Genomic DNA, 13217 nt, shown 5'->3' with positions numbered 1-13217 from the left:
TGTGTAAATTCCCCTAATAAGCATGTCTCAAGCCAGCAATAATTCCACGGTGAATGCAAAAACACTCCACAAAGTACTAAGACCTAGTTTAAAAACCAGAACTTTGAGGGAGGGGTTAAAATAATAGAATCCAAATTCATATCACATAAGAATTAAATTTCAAAGAGCACTATCCAATACTTCAGAATTTAATACATGAACATTGAGGAGTATTTGGTTATACGGTTAACTCAGTTGGTTAGAGTGTGGTACTGTAAATGAGGTGGCCATTGAGCAAAGCTGGACTTGCCTTCTTGTTGACTCCACACACACTCTCTTTGCACAAGAACCTTTCCATGCTTTTTCCCTCCTATTTTCTATTCATCCCTCGGGTTTGTACAGCTGAACTTTCTGTCCAGTTTAGCTCAGCTTGCTCGGTCAGTAGAGCATGAGACTCATAATCTCAAGGCTGTGGGTTCGAGTCCCACGTTGGGCAAAAGATTCCAACATTGAAGGGGGTTGGACGCTGATCCTTGGGGTCCCTTCCAACTCATCTATGTGCTCTTGCCTGCAACAAAATGTTTTGTTGGATGCCTTTGGCATTTCATGCCACTGAGGCTTCACTTAGACTTGAGTATGTCAATGTTTTAAACATATTTCACAAGTGTATTTATTTTCACTTATGAGAAGATGTGGCTCTCAGCTATAGTAACATATACATTATTCATAACAGCACATATCAAAACTTGCGCAGAATCAATATGAGGTTTCTAATAACTGGTAACCTTTCCCTTTGAGCTGTTGGTCCAGGCCAGCCCTAAAAGAGCTATTACTTTTAAATCCTTATAAATCTGTGGGAAATGATATTATTGATCCTTGATTTTCCTCTTGCTGCATAATACATTATATAGTCCACTGAGTGGAATATTTAACATTTCCTGCAGAAATGTAGATATCTCATCTTGCGGCTATGCATGTTTATGGTAAAATAAGTCTCATTGAATTCAGTGGGGCTGATTTCAGGGTCAGCATATGTAGGATTGCAGTCATGCAGCCCAATCCAATGCATGTTTACTCAGATGAAATTCCCACTGAGTCCAGTGGGGCTTACTCTCAAGTAAGGATGCACCTAATAACCCACTCAGAAGTAAAAAGCAACTGATAAGTGTGCATAGGGTTGCATTCACACTCATGTAAATAAGCATAACCAAATAAACATGCGCTTCTTTCTGAAGCAATCCCAGTCAACTGGGTCACACAGGCATTATGATACCACCACTCTGTGGCCAATCAGATTTGACAACAGAATGATGTCACAAAGCCAAATCAAGCAAAGACAATGCTTTGCATCCTAGGTAATAAGATGATATTATGTACAAATAACACTTAGGATTCTAACAACACCATCCTATACATGTCTATTCAGAAATAAACCCTGTATGTAAGATGTCCCTCAAAAACTAAGGAACTGGCCACATCTTATGTGGTTCAACCTCCAGAGAGATAGAGAGAGAGAGAGAGAGAGAGAGAGAGAGAGACAGACAGACACTCAGAGAGAGAGATTTCTGCTCAGGCAGCAGCATTGTTAGTGAGTGCTGAGCTAATGAATCAGCACATCAGTGCTAAATCCAGAATCTGATACAAGCGTAGATAAGCTCCCAGTTCTCCTAAAGAGAGGGGCATCTTGGCAAAGCCCTGCTCTCCACGCTCATGCCAAAGCCAAGGTTCCAAAGGAGAGCCTATGTTTTGAAACCCTCAGGGCTTTTTGACCCCTTCTCTTCCCAATCCACCCCACTGTGTGGGACCCTTATAAGGAGATGCTGCAGGGGAGAGGCATTGCTGCAAGGGGAGAGACTGCCTTTGGAAAGAACCAGGGGAGGGGGCAAGAGCTTGTCCACCTGCTCTGTCCACCCACTTCCCCTACCTGGGACACTTATTAGGAGGATCTGCCTGGAAAATGGCTGCCTGACCTGATGAGCCGAGGGGCAGGGAGGCATTACTTTCCCTCTGCTTTTGGTATTTTGAGGAGGGCTGCTTTCCGACAGCTGAAAGGATGTGTTTGAGATTGAAGATTTTTTTCATAAAGCTGCTCTTGAGATTACTGAGCAACTGCTGTCTGAAGCTTGCGTAAGTTGTGCCTTCTTGTGTGAGTTTAGTATTTGTGCCATCCATTCTTCCGAGAAGGGACGTGGGTGGCGCTGTGGGTTAAATCACAGAGCCTAGGACTTGCCGATCAGAAGGTCGGCAGTTCGAATCCCCGTGATGGGGTGAGGAGCTCCCATTGCTCAGTCCCTGCTCCTGCCAACCTAGCAGTTTGAAAGCACATCAAAGTGCAAGTAGATAAATAGGTACCGCTCCAGCAGGAAGGTAAATGGTGTTTCCATGTGCTGCTCTGGTTCTCCAGAAGTGGCTTAGTCATGCTGGCCACATGACCTGGAAGCTGTATGCCGGCTCCCTCGGCCAATAAAGCGAGATAAGCGCCGCAACCCCAGAGTCGGTCACGAGTGGACCTAATGGTCAGGGGTCCCTTTACCTTTACCTTTCTTCTGAGAAGCCTTGCACGGGGTAGAGGGAAGGGGGAGGCCCAGGGGAGAAAGAGGCAGTGGTCTCACCCATATGATACACTGAAAGCAAAATTCACCACACATTTAAAGCACTCGGCATCCTCCAAAGAATCCCGAGAGCCATAATTTGGTAACAGAGCTTGGAATTAAAGCTCTGTGAGGGGATATTACAGAGTTATTGGGCGAGGGGGAAGCTATGTACTTTAAATGTGTGGTGAATGTGCTTTCAATATGTGGTGTGGATGTGACGTCCACAATGGTGAGTATCTCTTTCTCTGATGGATCTTCCCTTTCCCCTGACAGGAGAAGAATTAGTAAGACACCAGCATCAGCTACAGGAGCAGAAGGGGAAACACCAGAAATCACTGCAGAAGGAGGAGCAGGAGCAGGAGTAGAAGAAGGAAGAGTTGAGTGGATGAGAGTCCGGAAGGCCCAAGCCATGGCCAAGGGGAAGGCGCTTCTCTCTACCCTTCCCATAGAAAATGTTGCAAGTCTGGGCCAGGAAGGAATAGCAAAGCTGGCGAAAGCAAAGCTCAAGGAAGATCCAAAAGAAGGGCCTGCCAGCCTCAACATGATGAAAGTCCTTAAGTAGTCCCTCTCTTTCCAGTGGACTGTTTTCTGTTGTGGGGTCCTTTCCCACCTTGTTTTCCTTCAACCCTTTGTTTTCATTTTGGACAACTTTGGACCACATGAATCTGGGTCATCCCCGCAGGATGGGCAAAGGTCTCTGCTGCCTGGGATCAGACCCACAGTTCAACTTCAACCTGCCTCCTCCTTCCCATTAAGCAAGCAGGACTCTACCCACCGGGTTCCTCTCTACACCAGAGGACCAAGTCCCTGGCTGCCTGCCTCACATCAAACAGTTGTCTTAAAAAAATACGGCAGCAAGTTTTCTCTAGCTTGTTTCTGCAATTGTCTCCTAGAAATAGTATGTAGATCAGGCCTCATACTGCTTACTCATAGAATCAGAGAATGGTTGGAAGTTGGAAGGGACCCAAGGGTCATCTAGTCCAACTCCCTTGCAATGCAGGAATCTCAGCTAAAGAATCCATGACAGATGGCCATCCAACCTCTACTCCTCTCTTGATTGCTCATATCTAGTACTTCCCTTCCTAGCTTTGTGTACCAACACTGGTAGATTATAAGAGCAGAGAAGTGAGGTGGCCAAGCTTTCAAATGATTCCAAATTATTCAAGGCAATGAAAATAAACTGCAAAGAACTTTGAAAGGTTCTCTCCCAACTGGGTGATAAGGCAACAAAATAGCAGATGTGGTTGGGAATGGAAACCAAAAAGGACAGAGGAGGAATCAGTTTTAAAGAAATTTAAAGACAGAATTTGATGCTTCTGACCCGATCAAGCTTTGCTCACATCAGACAGCCTCTTGTGTTGAACTTTCACTTAAGTATGTCCAAGCTAATTGTGCATTGCTAGTTTTGCTGGTCTGACTACTTAAGATGCAAAAACGGGTAGAATAACAACAACAACAACAACAACAACAACAACAACAACAACAACAACAATAGTTATTATTTACCTACCCTTCATCCCAAGGTCCCAGAGCAGGTTACAACATTATATAGACAATGCATAGAAAAGAGTCAAGCCCCATACTGCACTATATTTGTGTAGCATAATTCTATCAGCATCGATACAGTATTTTTATACAATTATATCCATTGTTGTAGTATGTATTTGTTTATGTGCTGGTTATCATAAGAAATATGGAGTGTACATGTGTATAATATTATGTTGTAGCATTATAATGCCCATAATATGCAAGAATTAATAATCCTCTTAGCAAAGCTTGTTAGGAAAAACTTTCTCATGATCATGGAACAAGATGGGAACAAGAAAATATACGTGGATGGGCTCCATATAGAGATTTTCACAAAGTTTCATCCCTACTTCAGTGTAAAGTGATGCACATCAAGGGAAACAAACCACTAAGCTAGTGGTGACTTACTAGGAAGGAGATATTGAGGTCATGGCGGTGAAATGCAGACTCAATGTGCAGCAGCAGCTGTGGAAAAGCTAAGGATCACTAGGAAAGGGATCGTAAATGAAATTGCCGCTATCGAAATGCCTGTATACAAATCTATGGTGAAAAACCACATTTAAAATACTATGCACATTCTTGGCTGCTGCATTTCAACAATGATATTGTGGAGCTGGAATGGGCACACAAACCACCAACATGCTCAAGGTCTGGAGGTTGTGCTATGTCTGTTCCATAGAAACTTTCCCAGCTTATTCATCAGAGCCGAGTGCATGTGAGAAGTGGCGAGAAACACCCCTCACAATCTTCAGTGGAGTGAAGAAATTCGTAAGAACCTTGGGGGCAAAGACTTGTTTCAGGCAAAGAAATTATTCTGCCACCTGCTGCTTTCTTTCTTTTTTAAAAAAAGAAAAAGGGATCAAGTTCTTATTAAAAAGAGACAAGACTTTTCCCAGAGTGAGCCTGGGCAAATCTCATATGAAGCTCCTCTTCCCCATCATTACTAAGACTTCCATCATTATAAAAGCCTTCTTTCATTTCTTTACAAAAATTATATTCACCCATTTGCTGTAGGCCTCCCCCTCACGTATTAGTTGTTTCTATGATGCACAGGCCCACTCACATAGGATTATGACATCACTGGGTAAAAAAACACATTTCCATATGGAATAGTTTCAACTGGCTGGATGTTTTCAGCTGGGTGTTTGCTGAATATTATTTTCTACGAACAGAAGTGCCTATTTCTTTCTTCCTGAATTTGTGCCTAGCCTTTGAATAAAATAATTTTGCTGAGAAATACTTCTGGAAGTTATTGTAGACACTCCTGTTTAAATCTACTATAGGGAAAGTTATTAGCTGGATGTTATTTTGTGTTTCATGAGTGTGGGGGGGGGCATAAAGAGTTGAATCTGTGTTATATGTTTTGTTGGTCCAATCAATTCCTACCAACTTTGTTGGTTCCTGCTCTATCCTAGTTCTTATGCCCTATCTGAATAGACTCAGATTGTACTGTCCTGATTCATGGTAGATTATGTGCCAACACGATGATGGGGTTGGGGAGGAAAATGGGGCTGGGGGACTCTAAATTCAATGCTCAATTCAAGCTCTGCTTTGTGTAATTCTACACATATTGTTGGCTCACAGTTCCACACATAGAGCAGCCTATGAAAGCCCCATGGCAGACATTTGGGCAGGCACAACTCCAACCCACTGAAATAAAATATATCACCCTTTACGCTGTGATGCATCTCAGTAATCTTGTGTGCTTTACTTATTGTAGTAGCAAGCTGGGATGTTCATTTCTGTGAGATTATAAAGAGCAATGTGGTGGATTTCTATTCCTGTTTTATTCTGAGAGACTTACATGTGTTTGTGCTTCTCTGCAGCACTATAATTGAGGATAGGTATCCTTGAAAGTGATTGTAATATATATGGTATTAGTTCATCATTTCTCATGGGGAAAATCTTTTTTGCTGAAACGCAAAATTTGGTTTTGATCCAGAAAATGAAAAGCTGCTCTTCCTATTAGTAAATCCAAGTACACTGTTAACCTCGCAGTGGCAGGTGGATTGAAATGTTTGCTGCTGTTTCAGACTGCTACTTAAGAAAAAAGTAATGCGGTTTAGATCAAACATATATTTATGTAAGTGTTGTTAACATTATGCTACTTTCAGAACTCTATTTTTTGTTTTTTCTGAATATAGACTCTGGTATTTAATTACGAATTTATGTCAGTACTCTACCCTTCTGAATCTATTTAGGATACTTTTTATGTCAGGGAGAAAAGATAACTGACAATTTCCCATACTGCCTCAATAACAAACTTTTTTGAGCCTATTTAGTGCCATTGTTTCCCCAACACTTGCCATTTAGGCACATCTCTGAGGGCAAACGGACAACTACGAATGAGGACAATCCTTATTGGATTAGTCATAAGGGTGGTCTGAACTATTCAAGGCTTTTAGACCGATCTAGGAGACATCACTATGCCAACCAATCATATCTGACTGTGAGATAGCTTCACCAACAGCAAATGAAATCGTTTAAAAGAACTTGAAACACCAGTATACCTTTAAAGGAACAGGTCTGTTTCTACAGCCATAATAAAAATTATCCAAAAAAGTGGGGACGGCATTTTCCACTTTCATTTTTAAAGCTGCATTTTCATGGTTAGTCATCCTGGTCTCTCATGAGAGGAAGGGTGAGGCATAAGAAGATGAAGACAATGATGACAAAGAAATGATCACAACAAAAACTAAAACAGCAATGACAGTTTGTTAACTCTGAATAAAATGTTCCCTGAAAATGGTGTGTAGTTCAGACTTACTCCTAATTTTTACCCTAGTGGGGGAAATATAAGTGTGAAATGAATACACTATTAAATAATATTGCAGGAGAGAGAAGCTTGAAGAGAAAGAATTATATTGATCACATAGTTTGACTCTTTCTGTTTTGTTAAAGGAAAGGTCAAATAATTAGCATTTCACTTTTCCCGTGGCCTGAAGGTGGCCAATATAGTTGCGTTTTCTGTAACATCACATTGCACTGAAACTTTTGATAGGTAATATTATGGTGGTTTCCCCCCCAAAAGCAATGGCTAAAGCCAGAGATCAAGATCAAGAATTCAAAATAAACATACAGCTTTTTTTTGTTTTGTTACATTCTAGGATATGTTAGCTATATATTCCTTCTGAATCTGTAGGCCATTTATTTATATGAAATGATATTCTATCTGAATATTTGAATAATGTTTCTGCTCTCTGTCAAGTGTAAAGGATGATTAAAATTACACTGCTTGGCAGCTATAACCATAACACATGTAAATAAAGCTTGTTTGGTCCTTATGAATCTCTTCTGCCAACACTCTTTTCAATCTTTTTGCCAAAATGTCTGCAAAAATTTTGTAATCCACATTAAGTAAAGATATAGGGCGGTAGTTTTTAACTTGGTTCTTCTCAGTCTCTGTTTTCGGTATAAGTGAGATGAAAGCCTCTTTCCACGATTCAGGTGCCTTTTTCCCCTTCAAAATTTCATTGCAAACTTCCTTCAATGGTTGTATCAGCCATTCTTTCAGCATTTTGTAATATTTGGCCGTCAGGCCATCTGGTCCTGGTGATTTTCCCAGTTTCATATTTTGAATGGCACCCTCTATTTCTTGTTCTGTTATTTCCTCGTTTAAGATCCTTTTACTTTGTTCTGAGATTTTTGGTAAACCGTATTTTCTGATGAATTCTTCTATTTCTTGCTCGTTGGTTGGCCCTTGTGCATACAATTTCTTAAAAAAGCTTTGAAAACAATTGTTGATCTCGTTGGGTTTGTGGATAATCTTTCCATCCATTTCTAAACTTGTTACCGTATTCATTTTCTGCCTTTTTTTCAATTGCCATGACAGAAGTTTCCCACATTTATCCGCTGATTCAAAAGTTTTTTGTCTCATTTGCTTTATCTTCCATTCTATTTGTTGGTTCATGAGTTCCATATATTGCATCTGGTGAAATTTTATTTCTCTCAAAATCTCATGAGACTTTGGTTTGGACCTCAACTTCTTCTCTCCTTCTTTTATTTTTTCTAAAAATTTTTCCTTCTTTTCATTTTGTTGCTTCCTCTTAATAGAGTTTTGTTGAATTAGGAAACCTCGCATCACGGCTTTGCTTGCGTCCCAAATTATTCTTTTTTCCACATCTGTTTTCCTGTTGATCTCAAAATAATCTTTTAATGTTTTAAGGGCCTTCTTGTGGATCTCTTCGTCCTTAAATAGGGTGTCATTCATTCTCCATCTAAAGGAACCAGTAGTTGTTAGTTTCATCTCCATCTTGACCGCGTTGTGGTCGGAGCACGTTTTCGGGCAGATTTCTACTTTTTTTGTTCTTGACGCCAGACTGCTAGAAATCCAAATTTGGTCTATTCTTGTCCATGTCATTTTTGCTTCTGAGAAGAAAGTTCCCTCTCTCTCTAAAGGATTCTTTGTTCTCCAAATGTCAATCAAGTCCATTGTTTCAGTCATTTCAAAAAAGATCTTTGGTAGTCTCCCTTCTTTCGAGATCACTTGTCTCTGTGCTTTATCCATGTTTGTTGAGACAACTCCGTTCATATCTCCCATCATTAGGATTTTATAATCTAGAAAGTCAACTAATGTCTCATGCAACTTCCTAAAGAATTCAGCCTTCCCTTCATTTGGGGCATAAACTCCCACAATTAATATCTTTTCTCCTTGAATTTGTATTTCAATTGCCAGGTATCTTCCTTGTTCATCTTTAAATATCAATTTTGGAGCCAACTTTTCCTTTGCATAGATCACCACACCTCTTTTCTTTACTTTGTCTGATGAGATGAATTCTTGACCGAGTCTCTTATTTATTAATAATTTCCTGTGTATCCTGGCAATATGGGTTTCTTGCAAACATATTATGTCTAATTGTTCTTTCTTCAAAATGTGAAAAACCTGTCTTCTTTTCCGAGGAAGGTTCAAACCATTACAGTTCCAACTAAGGAGTTGCAGAGACATTTTGTATTTAAGTAGCTGTTCCTCCAACTGCTCCAAGCTTCTGCTCTTCCTCCGATGGTGGTAATGAAAGTCCAAATGACAAATTTGCTATATCGGGTGGTTCCCTCTCCTCCACGGTTCCTTTCTGCAAATCCTCCAGATACTTCTCTAGAAATAGTTCTTTGTCCTGAATTGTTTTTATTTTAATCTTCCTTCCATTGAAGTTAAAGGACAGTCCTTGTGGAAATTCCCATCTGAATGGTATGGTGTTTTTCTTCAGCAGGTCTACTAAACTCTTGTAATATGTTCTCACCTCTAAGATGTATTTAGGAATGTCCTTAAAAATCTGTATCTGACAATTTTGGATCACCAGTGCCTTTTGGTAATGCAAATTCAGTATTCTATCTCTTTCTTCTTTTGATCTCAATGTAATTAGACAATCCCTTGGTTTTTTGTCCTGCCTTCTGCCCAGTCGAAAGGCTGAAATTATCTCAAGTTCCTCATCTTCCTCCCATTCCTCCCGCCAAAAAGTTATGATGTTCTCTGTGAGAAATTTCACAAGGTTGTCCCCTTCCACTTCAGGCACCAATCTAAATTTTAAATTCTTCTCTTTACGTTGAAGTTCCAGTAAGGAGAGGGCTGCATCATGCTCATTCACTTTTTTAATAATAGGCCCAAATTTTTCCCTTGTCTCTTCAGCTGTTATTTTTGCACTTTCTGCAATCTTTCGTGTTTCTGAATTTTCCTGAATTAATCTATTTATAGAATCTGTGTTCGATGCGACACTAGCCGTATTCACATCCAACCTTGTTGTCAACTCTGTTAATTTTTTAGAGTTCTCTGTCGAAAGTTTTGTCAATGCTTCCAGGGATTGATTTATTTTAAGTAGAGCCTGAGTCATAGGATCCATAGAAGCTGGTGTTTTTTCCTGCACAGCTGCAGTTCCTGATATAGAGGCCCTTTTCTTGTGAGATTGTTTTGCTTTCTGCCTTGTTACTATCTCTTCTGTAGGGGCACTCATATCCTCAAGGTCGTTTTCACAGAGTTGATTCCCAAGTGGAAAATCCCACTGTTACTTTTTCAAGTGCAACAGTTTCAGATAGAGCCCTCTAGAGGGAGCATTCAATTGTATCCAAATGGCAAAGATGGAAAAACAACAAAGAAGCAAGGGAGTATAACAGTAGCCAAAAGTTTCCAATGTCCAAATTGTAAAGTCTCTATTTTTCTATGTGGCCAAAATGCAGCAAAGTACATCTAAGGTCCGATAACTTTTTTGCAAACAAGTCCCCACTTCTCAAAGTTTGACAGACCACGTCCCAGGTGTCTTGTTTGGGCAGCCCGACCCCAGGGGATTTGGCAATGGAAGGTCTTAATTTTCCATTAATTTTCCAGCAGATTAACAACGTTCCAATCCCTTCCCCCCTTCTCCTGCCAGTCTGGGGGGAGGTTTTAAGTCCGATGTCAGTTTGACAGCTTAAAAAAATTAGAAAGGTTCCCTTTAAATGCAGCTTGATTTTCGTTGCTTTATTCCTTCTGCAGTTCCGGGGAGGCAGACTTCCTTAATTTTTGCCTTTCCCGTTTTCAGCCAATTTTATTTTTTAAAAGTCCCGTTCCTTTTCCAATCTTACTCACGGGTGTTGTGGTCAAATTCCAATTGCAGGAAGGAATCGGCGCTCTCCGCTCATGGCGACGCGGCTTCACTCCGCTAGCTGGGTGACGACTCTCAGCACCGCGCTTACCCCGATGCCGCTCAGAAGCCTTTAAAAAGGCTCCCTCACAGTACCGGGGGGCGCAAAAGGTGCCCACCGAATCTCCTTTGTTCACAGGCTCCGCGCCTGTGATTTTAGGGGTCCCCCGCTTGCCGTAGCGGGTGAGACCCGAACTAACGGAGCAGTCCTGCCTCGGAGCTCGAGGCTCGGACCGCCATTAAGCGCTGTAAATAAAGCTGACATGTGCAGGAGTCAGATAAATGCGGGGAAGCTCAAGTTTCCAAGCAGGTTGTCTGACCTTGGATAAAGAAAGCACAACAAGAGCAGTGGCTCTTTGAGTGGAAGGCTTTCTCTCTTCAAGCACACACACACACACACACCCTCCATCCCCAATGTTTTCCAGATCTGCTCCAGAAGTGATTGGAATGGTAAAAAAATAGAATAGGTTTCGTCTAGCCCCCCCCCCCGGTTCACATAACTATCACAAGCAGAACCTGACTGCAATAGCATTCCCTCTTCCTGTGGTTCCCAGCAACTGCTATTCAGAGGCAAGTTGCCTCTGAAGGTAGAGGCAGAACATAGCCATTGTGGCTAGGTTACACGTAAATAGGGTTAGGCCTGCAGCCTCTTAGTGGAAACTAGTTTATACTGAAACCAATGGCACTTAAGGCATGAATAGCTCGTCCCACTCATTTCAATGGGAACCAAGTTCAACGGACTGACAGTGCGATCCCATTCAAATTTTGTTTAGTTTAACAGTGTTGTTCCCAGCTAAGTAAAGCACAGGACTGGGGTCTTAATTTGGACTCAGCTTCAATGAATAGAGATAGCAAGGATAACATACTTAAATAAGCAGTTTTCACTGCAGTGTTCTTATTAATGTCAAGCTTTGTGAATCAGTGTCAGTGTGAGAACAATGTGCTCATGCTCATACGCCCATGCATATATGCCATGGGTAGGCAAACTAAGGCCTGGGGGCCGGATCCGGCCCAATCGCCTTCTAAATCTGGCCCATGGACGGTCTAGGAATCAGTGTGTTTTTACATGAGCAGAATGTGTCATTTTATTTAAAATTCATCTCTGGGTTATTTGTGGGGCATAGGAATTCGTTCATTATTTTTTCCCCCAAAATATAGTTGAGGCCCCCACAAGGTCTGAGGGACAGTGGACTGGCCCCCTGCTGAAAAAGTTTGCTGACCCCTGATATATGCTGTGTCCCTTCAATGAAGCCTGTTTGAATCCCATTTACTGCTGCCTGTTTAAATCCCATTTATTGGTATCTGCCTCTTCCTTCCCACCATGGCAACAAAAATGCAAAAGCAAAAATCATTCTGGCTGAGCAGTGTACTTCCCCTGCCTTTTAAACAATAGAACAAGCACTCTCTGGACTGACTGGTTTATTTAGAAGTGAGAATTTGAACAACAGATGCTTCTAGATTTGGGTCTTTTAATTCTTTTTGTCGGGACTGCCACCAATGTGTGAAATAAAGGTGTACCTGAGGAACTCTCTTCATTTTTTCAGGACCCTTGACCGCTGGGGCAGGCGGGTGGCGCTATTTCCTCTGTAATTAAGAACACCCAGGCCTTTCCATGACATGTCTCTACCCATGGGGGCAATATCAGATTCCCATGTCCCTTTGCTAATTAGTCATTTCCACACACGTGTGGCTTGTCATCTTGCCAACATGCATGAGACAGCATCTCCTATGGACTCTTTGGGATTGGCACTTCTAAAAAAAATCCCTCCATCATATAGTACACTTCTTGTGTATATGATTATGTTTGCGGAAGTAATCCATAAACATTATAGAATGGCCATCTCAACAAGATCACATTCTATAATATAAATAAATCTATTCCACAAGTTTCATTAAGCCAAGTGCTTATATATATATATTCATATATGAATGAATTAGCTATGATTCACAAATCATGAGAATGACTATTTACAGTATACATTATCTCCTCCCCTTTTTTATTTAATTATATTTAACTATATTTTGACTGACCTGTACTTTGACAATAAAAATAAGATATGGGGCAGGAGAATCCTGGGAGGTGATGGAAAACTGTTAAGCAGAATCTACAGTAGACACGGCTTTTAATACATACATACATACACAAATATATATGCCATTTGTTTAACTTCTCCATAACACAGATAATTTTGGGGATTCTGGTTCAAATTAGCCCTAATCTATAACTGGCCTATTTACTGTAAACTGCTTGAGATAGCATCCGTTTTGAGTGAAGGGAGGCTGTAGTAGTACGGTACTACATAAAGGTAAAGGTAAAGGTACCCCTGCCCGTACGGGCCAGTCTTGACAGACTCTGGGGTTGTGCGCCCATCTCACTCAAGAGGCCGGGGGCCAGCGCTGTCCGGAGACACTTCCGGGTCACGTGGCCAGCGTGACAAAGCTGCATCTGGCGAGCCAGCGCAGCACACGGAAACGCCGTTTACCTTCCCACCAGTAAGTGGTCCCT

General features: G+C 41.3%; 1 long non-coding RNA gene across 1 annotated transcript; it reads left to right on the top strand.

The window, feature by feature from the left end:
• The first annotated feature begins 1492 nt into the window (after positions 1–1492).
• LOC307224137 lies at positions 1493–3441 on the top strand. The gene is made up of 2 exons (XR_013842435.1): positions 1493–2106; positions 2847–3441. It is a non-coding gene; the product is annotated as an uncharacterized lncRNA (long non-coding RNA).
• The last annotated feature ends 9776 nt before the right edge of the window (positions 3442–13217 follow it).

The sequence above is a fragment of the Podarcis cretensis genome (assembly GCF_951804945.1).
Source record: "Podarcis cretensis genome assembly, chromosome: 9".
In the NCBI taxonomy this organism is placed as follows: Eukaryota; Metazoa; Chordata; class Lepidosauria; order Squamata; family Lacertidae; genus Podarcis; species Podarcis cretensis.
The sequence above is the reverse complement of the archived record's forward strand: the minus strand, read 5'-3'. Positions and strand labels throughout refer to the sequence as shown.